At 39.6% G+C, this 12,482-nt stretch overlaps 1 protein-coding gene across 8 annotated transcripts in view; it reads right to left on the minus strand.

The window, feature by feature from the left end:
* Positions 1-12,482, minus strand: part of Mp (collagen XV/XVIII-type protein multiplexin) — a 349,091-nt gene that overhangs the window by 177,542 nt on the left and 159,067 nt on the right. Inside the window, exon 1 of one of the 8 annotated variants that reach the window (XM_076311583.1) lies at positions 11,896-12,300. The exons of the other annotated variants lie outside the window; for them this stretch is intronic. The gene's annotated coding sequence lies outside the window, so the exon portion shown is untranslated. Of the gene's footprint in view, positions 1-11,895; positions 12,301-12,482 lie in introns of those variants that run through there. 8 annotated transcript variants of the gene reach the window in all.

Here is a 12,482-nt window from a genome sequence, read left to right on the forward strand (position 1 = left end):
AAGGTAAAAAAACGCAGTATGGTAAAACGAGAGGATTGAATTGTCAAAAAAATATCAGAATATTTAATCGCAAGAAAAATCAAAGAGCTAATTAAACAAACATCGTTTTCCCCGGATAATTGACTCGGAATAACGATGTTCCGCTCACGCCGAAAATTAATGACTTTATCTTTTCCGCTGTTGGTTCATCGTTTCGATTTAATGGACTGACGGCCGCTGTATAGCCTTTGTTTGTTTCAGCGCTTTCGTGAATCGATAGCTTACGAGTATAAACAAGAAAAAGAGAAACGGATTTACGACAAGGACCGTAAAAACAAGTTAGCGAAGTACACAATTTAACAGAATTCTTTGCTTCATTTCCTGGAAACTGGACAAACCTAATTCATCATCCATGATACAAATGTTTTTAATTATTACTTTCGCGACCAAAGTTGGTGAGAATGTACCATTCGTTTCTAACTTTCTAAACTGTTTTGTCAATGTTTAACACAAAGAAGCTATTGCGACCTTACTGTGTACCCTCCAAGTGACACAACTATTCTAAGCGAAGATATTAAAGTAGTCTCTGTGTAGTGTAGTAGAAAGTTACCATAATAAAACAATTATTAAATGGTAACTTTTCGTCTGGACGAAAACTTACTGTTACAAGTTTAATCTTTGTCTGTCTGCCGTAAAGAACATTAAGTCAGATGGTGTTATAGTTTTGGTGAGTGTTCCTTAAATACACGGTCAAAGTTTAGGAATATATTCCACTCCTCGTGTTGATAAAAAAAAGTGTCATACAAATGAAAATCTCTTCTTTCCAGTGAATTTTTCATTGTTATAATTTATTTTCTAATACTACATTATCATAAAAACTTATCATTAACGACTCGTGTATCTATTTCCATTCCAAGCTGTATATCGTGATAATTAATGTTTACATTTTCGAGATCGATTGATTTTAGTACTTTTATTTTTCCTTTTTATTACACTTTATCGCGAATAGTAGATTTATTATTCTAATCGAAGTATAATTTATCCCTGAATAAAATTTTAGAAAGTACAAATGCCATCTCGAAGGGACTATTTTCTCCCTTTCTAAAATTTGTCGAAATTCGAGCGAAAGTTTCGTTGCAAAAAGTAATCGGGCCGTAAAATTAAACGCGTGACGTATTTGTTTCTATAAATTCTCAAAAAATTCCACAGTGCCGCACGTGCATGAGAAAATTTCTTTCTTCATTGACGTTTGTTCCCCGCCCCCCACATTATTATATCTCGTCTAATAAAAAAACATTTTTCTAATTTCCCCACGACGGAAGATTTATCGCTTCCGATAACGTCGCATCTGAACGTCGCTTTCACCTTTCGCGACTATTAAAAACGAGCCGCCACCACTCACATTGGTCGAGGGGGAAACTTTCTGATAGAAAAAAAACAAAAAAAAAAAAAAAACAAAGTTCCAGGTTCCAGCGGAAGATGCCCCGGTGACACCGTGAAATATTAACGGTTCCATTGAAGGAAAATCGGCGAAAAGGGATCCAGTGTCTAGAAAATTTTCGCAAATTGAACGAAGACGTTAAACCATGCTAAGAACATTTGGGGGTTGACATTAAAGGGAAATCGTTCTTGTAAGCGAAATTCCCGAACACGACAGCTGTCGCTGCAGGCTGCCGTCGTCTTCCGGTCGTAAATTCGGTGCTTACCATACAATCGAGCACGAAGGACGCGTTTAGAAAGCATCACGTAAAGCGACAGATGACAAGGTCGCGTGACGTTAGATAAAATGTATTAACCAGCCAAATTTCGAATTATGGAATACTTCTCGTTCGAACGGATTGATAAGTCGCCATTTGTGAAAACGACGAGTTCATTTACGAAAGGTGTATCGTTAAAATGCGAGAGAACAGGATCCAGCTTGCGAAATTATTATAAAACGAGTCGTTGCTCGATCGAACCATGCCTTTGAGATTCGGCTACTTTTTCTTTGCCAATGTTCATCTATTTTGACACCACCAAGTGTCGAGTATTTCTCTTCTCAGCAGAACTGATACGTAATACACTACGAAAGGGTTTGCAGACGTTAAGCAAGATTATTCAAATTAATTACATATACTAAAGTTTCGGAGTTGATTGTAGATATCTGATCGCAAGTAGAGCTGATTCTATTGGTTCAATTTGAGACGAGAACCATTAAAGCGCATGACATCCACAACCCAAGAACAAAGACGAATGGAAGAAATTTTTATACGAAATTTATTCTAATCTTCTAGTATGAATTTATTTCTGAGACAATGTCTACGTTTTACGAATTACCGTTTAGGTGTATCGGTATCTTGAGGTTGTATCTGTGAGTCGTAACGTTCTATAGCGGATACACAGCGACGTTTCAGTACCAATTTATATTAGAAATAATGAGAAAGGTGATAATTCTCCACTCGCTTCAGATACTACCCTAGGAGAGAAATGTTTTCCAGCAAGGAATTGGCTAGGTCTCACCGGAATAAGTTAATACTGCCGCCAAAACGTTACAGTTGGGACATAACCTGTAAATTTTACACAACAACAAGAAAATTTATTCAATTGCTGCCCTACTTACACTAAACGAGAAGCATTTTAAATTCACATCTTACTCCCGTGCTAATGTTCTTACAGTTGATCTATTAATCAACGTTCCCATTAAGCGTACCGAGAGAGAAACAATTAACCCTCTGCCGGCGGCCAACAAAAAATTGCGTCAAGGATAACGAGAGTGAGCGTTACCTCTGCTAACTTCTTCTATAGTTTTGCTTTAATACAAACAACCTTTATGAAATAAAAATGTAAAACTATTTATACACGTTTACTCTACATGCGCGAAATTTGGTGCGCAAACAACGAACGAAATTACAAAATAAAACGGTATTGTCAAGTACGAAGGGACAAAAATGTACAAAGGCATAGTTGTTCTACTCGGTGAATTGTACTTGCATTCCTCTCTTATCAGAATTTTCCCGTGATAAAAAATTTTATCTGATCGCGATCTAACGGTTATAAATTGTCGAGATTTTGGCTATTTTTCACGAACCAAGAATAGAGAAAGTGGCGAGAAAAAACGCAAAAATGTACTGTTCGCGTTCAAAACAAAATACAACGCGTACCTAATAAAGATATAAAATATCACGCGAAAAGTCCATCGTGCGTCAAATAGATGCAAAATATAATCATCGCTTGTCACCTCGATAATCGACGGTAAACATTACTTGCAGAGAATGTCGCTAAAGTAAGTAAATTCTAATTTATTACAGACGGAGAGAACGAAATCAGAGATCTTTCTTCGCGTAACAGATTAATCGAGCAGAAAAGAGATTCTTTAATGTAAATGTACAAATACGGCTCCTTTCGTTGTGTTTTTAGTTTGCAGTGTTCACGGGCGTATCGAGGCTTCTTAATCCACGTTGATTATAAATGCTTAGTATTTTTATAAACGGCAGTTAGTTTCAAATACAGGCCGGAGAAAGAAAGATAGGTCAACTAGTGGAGCAATCGTCCAACAAAGGATTCGAATCCAGGTTGTTCGGAATGAACAATGGAAGTGAGTTTATGATATGAACAGTACTGGGTCGCTATTTCTGGGAATACGAAGCTGCGTGTGCTCGCAGGGCATTGTTACTCAATGATCCAGGGAAGTTTAAACTTTAATCACGATTCGTCATTTTTCTAAAGGTTGGCTTCCTCGATAACGTTTTGACGTATAATAATCTCATACTCGAGTCCGATGGCCGGATAAGCAAGAGCGATCATAACGTTTACAGGATTAGCGGGTTGGTTTCCTCTAATTATAATCCTTTGGTATAGCTCTGCCATGAATTGGGTACCGAAGAGAATGGCTTTGAAGGCTAGGTCGAGGGACGAGGGTCCCTTTCGAATCCAACAGTGGACTTGCATTTCTATGTGCCTGGTTTAATGCGTACAAGGAATATAGTGTGTAAGGAAGGAGTGTGAATTCTGAACCAACCAATGAACGATATTCCTCGTAGAGTTCACTTGTCATCCTCGTTTCGGAGAAAAGGTAAAAAGAATGTTAACCGATCGAATTTATATTCATTCCTGAATCACACCCTTCGATTCCCAATTGTACCTAACCGTTCAAGGAAGCAGATATCGCGAAGAGAGAAAACGATCAGCGCTGGTAGGAATTGTGTTAGACAGACATCATAAGGCTCGTGACTGAGCAAAAATTATTAAACACGATCCACAATCACCTTAGTCACGCTAACATATTACTCGCAACCCTCGACCGATCTCATCTTCTGTCTGTGTTATATTTTGGACGTTTGCAATCTGCTGAGAACCACCAAAAAAATTGTTTCTCCGAATCTATCCAACCGTTTTATGCCCCCAGATATTATTACATTTGGTCCATCCATCATTGCGACAGAAATGTCAGAAAAATAGAATTAGTAGCAAATATTTGGAAGATATACCCGTAGCGATAGAAAGATCTCGAAACTTCGTACAAGACACATCTTGAACCGTTATAGCGAATGGATGATCTTCAGCAGATAATACGGTTCTCGTACGTTTGTAATCTTTTGATATCTATATTAAACGATATCGAAATTGCTGGCAAGATAAAGTTTTTTTTAACTTTTCAACTTTCTATCTTATTAAGCATCTCGAGGCATCGTATAGGGGTTCTAGATATAAATCTGGCAATTCGATCGATCATATTGTTCTTTATTATTTTAATAATTTTCAAGACCTTTGTAAAAAAAGACGAGAACGAACAAATGAGTTCCAGGTATACAAGCAAACGGTTTGCAATTGCTCGAGCCGTTCGGGGCAGTCATTAATGGAATATGGAAGATCAAAAACCGACCACTCGATATACGCGAGCACACTGCTAGAAAAGAGGAACGCAGAGGGAAAAAGGGAGGAACTTTGACTGCACCGATGCAATCCGCAAAATAAGAGAAACGGAGGGGAAGGGAGGTATAGAGAAGGACGCGAAATAACGAAATAAAAGATTCGGTGGTACGTGAGTGTACGGATCAGAATATAGTCTGTTTGGACACACACGTGTACCTACGTACGTTTTCAGCTTCCGATCTCCCTGATTCTTTCAGTGTTCTGACGTGTTTGGCATCTTTTCGCGGCGGCACCACCGAGCCCTCTGCCCACGATATTTTCTCTTTTACTCGCCGCTATCTTCTTTGTAAGATTATATTTTCCAAGGGATCCCGGTAAACAGGCGGAGAAACTTTGAGTACGGTACGCCGGGCCCGCATTCTGTATCCATACAAGCGATTTCATCAATATTTTATGCACGATTATGAATTTAATGGGAAACATTAAGATTCACAATGTACTTTCGAAATAAAAAATTCAGTACACCTTTTTATCCAGATGATTCTTAAATTTTCACACGTAGGCGCTATTGAAAAGGCGTAATCCCGTCTAAAGTGGGGTTTTCTTAACGATGGGTCCGCTATTAAGGTGAAACGTCGTGTTAATATTTGAAATTTTAATTTTATATATTGGATAGCGATTTCGCTCAAAATTAAAACAGCTTTTCACTTCTGAACAAACGAGTTGCATTATAATCTAACTTCGTTATATTATAGATAATAGAGTGATTAAATATATAGTCGCTCATCGTGCGGAGTACACTGATCAACCGGGGGCTTAAAAGCGACCAAAGCACCGAAAGGATTAATCGATCTAGAGGAATACAAGATCAATGACAAATACGCGTATAAATTTACAGGTACATATTTCCACCAATTAACTCGATCGAAATATGAAACCAGTGTTCAGATTACGGTACTCAAATTTTATCTGAAAACCCATTATTTTAATCCGACATTAATTCTGTTTGTGTTTCGCTTTATCTTTGAATAGCCGAACACAATACGTTTGATCCCTCCTCGTACTCTTTGAACGGACAGAAAATATTGATAAAAATATACCGATACGTGCTAATTAAAATATGAGAAATATTTGAGTACCCATCGTATTAAAATATCCAATCTCACGTACGCGAAAGTACGATTTGTTATCGATGTTGTAAGTAGGTGACAAACCTTACTATGTAAAATAAAATAAAATAATATAGTATTCTTTAAACTGTTAAATTGAACAGTGTTTATTGTATTCTCTGTTTTATGAAATTGTAAATTCAACTCTAACAAGACGAATTTAATCGTTCGATATTCAAATATTCGCTACTACACAGATTTAACAATCAAACATGCTTCGAAGTAAAAAAGCTGATCGATAATCCTTCTTAGAAAGTAACATTCCGTTCGGTTTAAATATCTTATTACAGAGCCTATCGCGAGTGCTGATTTTATCGAAGCAATTTAAATTTCTGTCAGACTCGGATTTTCCTGTGAGCTTAGTTTACCCTTGAATAGCTATCCTTGAACACAATCGCAACGCTAGGATACCTCTGTTATATAGTAATTAGCATTCACTCTGCGTCTGCTTAATTAAATTTCCCGGTGAACCTGATTCTAAGGGAACGCGAGGTTTACTGGAAAATCAGTCGTCTATAATTATTAGTTTACGAGTTCGTGTATTTTTAATACAAGCACGTGTATACAGACTTTCTAATTATTTGCCTGTCAGAAACAAATGTATGTCGGAAACAATTATTACTATTATTATTGTAACGTCTTTGTCGTCAAATTAGAAGAAAGCGTAGACGTTATATCGAGGTAATTGCATAATAATTGTGCAAAGTTGAGGTACAGTTAAAGATTGCTTTTAAACCTAACTTCAGTTGTAAGCTACAGAAGCGATTATACGATTTGTCATCATTTACAACAAGAACAATGATTATCTCGAGTCAAGTTCGGATAATATGGAAAATTTGTTTCAATTTTACATTCTCGATTGAATATTATCTCGATGGCAACGAGTGGAAGAATTTGACCAGCAGAATACACTACGAAACATTTCTATAGTGATATTATTTAACGATGTTTCTGTATTGTGAAATCACTTTTAATGAAGTACTTAAATTAAAATTAAATCTTTCAGAAATATTTCGGTCCACAGTGCTCGTCAAGATTAATTCCAACAACTTAGTCATTTCACGTATAAAATATTAATTAATCTGTAGATTCAGAAGTTTTTAATTTTGCGGATTTTTCCAAGGATTTTTCAGTAAAGTTAAGTAAATATTCATTTCATGAGAAATGTTTCAAAATGAAAATAAACACCATCCGTTTTATTTAATTTGAATACTAACAAAAAATGTACAAGTTACTCTCCATACGTGTCGTCGTAAAATTTTATTTTTCTGCTCGTAAAAAAAAAAAATGGTTCTGGATAAAAGTTTGGCCATTTCGACGAACGAAACTTACGAGCATCGCGGCTTTTCATCCGCATTTGTTCATAAAATTTCAAGACAGCAATTATTTTATTTTAATGGAAATATATTGTTTCTTTCGTGTTTGTTTTTGCGTCTAACGCGCAACGAATTCAATACGTATACATTAAATATGAAAACTAACATAGAAGATTAATAGAAGTAAACACGGTTAGAAATATATAGTACAAAATTTTATAAATCCGTTTACTTAACATAAATGATCGAATACTGTATGTTTTCCATGAAATGATCGATCTTGATATCTCGAATGTTCCGTTTAAGCGAGTCATCTTGTCATGGGAAGACAAAGAAACGTAATTTGTTAATATAAAATCGTAATTTGTTCGTACATTCTTGATTGCATTATAATTGACTCCTGTTGCTTTTGTGTGTCTTTCCCTCATTGAACTCGGTAGATAGAAAATATTTGATGAAACTTTACGGATTTGTAGAACAATCAAAAATAAGGGACACGTATTTTATTCAGCTACGGTAACAAATCGTTAGGTTTACGACATTTTTTTTAACAAAAACTGCTACTGTCAAGATGATAAAGTATAACATATAATAACTGTCTCCCGTAAATTATATCGCATGCATAACATGTACAGATTGTAAAGAAAACCCGAATACGAATATTTTGTAAAATAAATAAATTCCACATGGAAAATCAGAAATTCTACAATGATAACGTGATTCGCGGAAAATTATACACGTCCTTATCTTTGTAAACGTTGTCACATACTTCACTTGTTTAAAATTAATCATTGTTATTCGAAGAACATCGCTGGAATTATCAATTTTCTATTATTATTTATTAATACGTACACGGTATCAGTGCCGAATAAAAATACTGACGACAGAATGAAAATAACTCATTGTTTGTGTTTAAATGTTGATAATGAAGGTGGTAAAAGGGGCCTTTTTATTTTCTTGTTAACTATTTCTATTGGCGTGTACGTCAACGTACATTATTTACGTTATTTTTCCGTAAAAACTATTGGAAAATTAACAAGGAAAATGCCTTGTCTCGACGATAAAATGTTCAAGATAAAATCAGAAAAGCGAAATTGTGGACGGTGATTTCACCCTGTAAGCTTGGATTACCGCAACTAAAAAAATGTTTTTCTCCTTAGTTCGTTAACTCTACAAAAATGCAAAGTTTCGTTAAAATCGGTTTGAACACTTTACGGATGTTTCTCGTCAGTCTCTGGGTTCGTCGCAAATTAGGCAAGCGAAACCGCGGCAAAAGGTGATGCATTTCAGTTATAATAAAAATAAAAGTGATTCCGAAATTTCTCCAAAAAGGATCGATGTGTGTTACACGAGGAAGAAACCGTGACTAACTAAAACAAATAACTCGATGTTTTTACCCACTGTTGTCTCAACCTTTTCCAGGACGAATTATTTTGCTCGATATGGAAACATTTTTTCAATGAATCCTCAGATGAGAAATGTTTTGCACAAAAAATAACGCATCGAACACGTCTACGAGAGAAAATGATTTGGAAAATTAAAAAATCGCTTTGACCAACTACATCTATTTGAAAAAATGTGTAAAAAGAGCGTATAATAACCAACCTTTACTCCGAATTCAAAATCATTTATAAATATTATATTTAAAAATATTTAATACACGTATTTAATTGTTTTTTCGTATTCAAAGCATCGTATGATAAAAATAATGTATTTAAGAGCAACACGCAGAAATAGGTTTATGAAAAATTATTGCAACGTTTCAACTGCGCACATTTGATCCTCTTTGGATTTCACAGTTAATAAAACAGGGAAAGGATCGCGTACACGCGGTCGAAATTTCGTAATAATTCATAATAAACGTACGTTCCGTGCGTGTTCCTCCGAGATTAAAAAAAAAATATATATATATATATATATATATATATATACACGACCCCTTTCGCTACTATATTTTAATTCGACAATAATATCGTAGGCGAATGAAGAATTACAAACATAAGATTACTAATCGTAACGAGTACACGCGACGTTACATATCGGTCATTTTCACGAGGCTCGCATCGCGTTCAGCTCGAAATAAAGCTATTCACGGTAAAGTATGTCGCCGTGGCTGCTTCGACTCACGACCGCAAAGGTTAACCTTAAAGTAGTCACCCAACATCGCCGTGGCGTTACTAGTTTAGCATACACAGATATGCATGTACACGGCCCTCGAAAGAACATCGTAACAAGCAGAGAGCACGTCACTTTCGTTCTCACCCTAAACCGCTCTCCAAGAAGAAGAGTACTTTAAAAGAACAACGCACAATCGTTCCGCGCAACCATGCACGATTAATAACCGAGCAACCGTGTCATCTAACGAACCATGGGGATCGACGTCGTTCGATGATGCGAGCGAAACGATCGATCGATCACACGACCGAGTGAAAATTTTCACACCGATGCACGGTTCCCTCCGCGAATGATCAAGGCGTCAGTGGTATTAATTACACCTTCGAGTAATACTTTTCGCGAGAGCGTTATCGGCGCGTGTACAAATTAGCTCATTAACCCAATTTCAGGGTGTTGTAATTCTGCCAGATTATTAGCCTCGAAACGGAACAATCGGTGATCCACCGAGACGTATCGAAACTATCGCTAACGCGTTTCGTCGAAGTCTTTGCATTATTCCTCTGGAACTTCCGATAACCTCATTAACGCGATTCGAGGAATCTAAACGTCGGGTAATTAGTCACCGCGGGGATCATCCGTTTCGCGACACAATGAATTTCGTGGGAACTCACGGAACGACGACTCGCGAGTGTCGTTTAACGGAGACACCTTGCCGCGGAATTAGCAACATTTTAACGATGCGTATCCGATCATTGTTGGTACGTTCGGGCACGCTACGAGCGACGTGTCGCGACGTATCGCCGAGCGGTTAGATACGGGTACACATCGTGGTACTCGACATTTCACCACTCGGTGTATCGTTTCGAATCGATTCAACAAACGCTCGAGAATTTGATTCACGGAACGTTAACGGATCGTCCGCGAATTATCCGTTCCCGCGATTCAAGTTTAATATTTTACACACTCGGCTCCGTAATCGCGTTTTCGAATCGTACGACGATGTACATTCCGACACGGTTCAACGATTATTGATTCGTTGGTGACGGTTGGTTGAATATTTTTTACGATATTTACGAGGGAATCGAAGTGTACAGCTTTAAACGAGGAAGACTCGCGACCGTAACGCGTAACCGTTGTATACCGGAAACGGTGGGATTTTCCACATTCGGTATAATCGAGAGTAACGGAAAAATATTGGTAAACGAAATTATTCAACCGCGCAGCAATCGTAACACGAAATTATCGTTCGAAGGATTACGAGCACGCGAGTTTCTCTCCGAATTTCACGCCGATTTTAACATCGAGGGATTCGACACTCTCTTGGGGGAGGGAAGGAAAAAAAAGGAAAGTATCGACGCACTCGTAACTCGGTTTTCCATCACTTTTCGAAATTTTCACACAACTGTCACGTGTTCCAGTTTTTCTTCACGGCGTAAAGTTCTTCACGATTCTCCCGTAAATCACTGCAATTGCGTACCTCGGCGACGATTGCATCGCGGTACGCGTTCTCGACGCACACCACTCTTTTCATTTCCGAATCGACGTTCAAATTAACATCGCAACGATACCACGAGGCAGCAACGTTTGCTCGAAAATATATACCCCGTAATACAACCGCTTGTGGCAAGATTCGCGCGGCGAGCTGCACGTAACTGCATCGTTTCGCGGTCTAATCGGACCCCAAGTTGGAAACATTCGAATCGACGGAAACCGTAATCCGCGGCGAGCGCAGTTCGAAATTCTTCGAGGTCGCATCGCGCGGTTTAATAACATTCGCGTCGATTCGCGTTCACCGTTCATCCGCTCGAACGTTCGAAAGCGACGGAATCGTTTGCGAGATGAAAACGATCGGCGAGGGGGGGAAAAAAACAAAAAAGTATCGTCCACGACGACGAACCTGGTCGTTTAAATCGGTGGAACGGATCACCGCGAGCTACTCGAAGAAAGAAAAATTACACGGTACCCACACAGAGACGGAAAGAGAGACAAAGAGAGAAAGAGAGAGAGAGAAAGGGCGGGAATTCCCGCGTTAATCACTTTTTCAATTTCCAATTCTGATCACCGTTCGCAATCACCGACGAAAAAACCTGTTCGGAGAGCCGAAGAATCGCACTCGAACGATCGTCCCCGTTCTCGATCGGTTTCGAGCTCGACTCCTCCATCGCGAACCGAAACACTCGCGGTAAGGGTAGCGTACCGTCCCATTCAACGGGAATAATCGAACGAATCGAATCGAGAGAGGAGCACGCCCGCGAAGACGGTCACAAGGAGAAAGAAAGACAAATGAGCGGGGAAGAAGAAGAAAAAAAAGAAAGAAACGAAGCGAATCTACCCCCGTTCGCTGAGAAATCCCAATCCACCGAAGCCATCAGCTCGAATCCCCGGCGTGAGGTTCCGCGCTGCTACTGGTAACACGGTGAGCAGCGCGTCGTCACGTATCGGCCGTACATCAGTTGGCTACTTACGGCGTGGTTGGATCCTTGGTTCGCGGTTCTTCTCGGACACAAGAAAATACGTCGAGTGGAGGGGGGGTGGGGTTAACGCTGCGTGACCAGGCGGTTCCCCGGACACTGTTTAACGGGTACGCGTAATGCTCGTCGGTGTTTCAGAGGGGGTTCCCGGAACAGGTTGCGTCACAGCGGATTCCTCGCGCACACGTGATACGGTGATACGTGTTCCACAGCGTACGCGATCGTTTCGTTCACGTCGATCGGTAATCTTTTTTTCCTCCGCCTCCTGCGGGCGGAGCGGCGCGTTCGCGCGCGTACCAAACCGTTTCGGATCCGCGGTCGAAATTGCCGCCGTCCGACGTCAGCCGGTCGCGTCGGGACGCCTCTCATAAACAGAGAGGGCCGGCATTCGTGCGCGCCCGCCGCGGCTGTGCACGGATCTCTAGTCGTCGTCGTCGTCGTGGATCCTCCGCGTATGTGGCGGGCAGTGAGCGAGCGCGACGCGTCGCGGCGCGGCGCGTCGCGGCGCGGCACGGCACGGCGCGCGTCGCCTCGCCTCGCGCGGAGCGGCGCGGCAGGTGGCGCGTGAACGCCGACGACTA

This window comes from Ptiloglossa arizonensis, chromosome 5, assembly GCF_051014685.1.
Source record: "Ptiloglossa arizonensis isolate GNS036 chromosome 5, iyPtiAriz1_principal, whole genome shotgun sequence".
Taxonomy (NCBI): domain Eukaryota; kingdom Metazoa; phylum Arthropoda; class Insecta; order Hymenoptera; family Colletidae; genus Ptiloglossa; species Ptiloglossa arizonensis.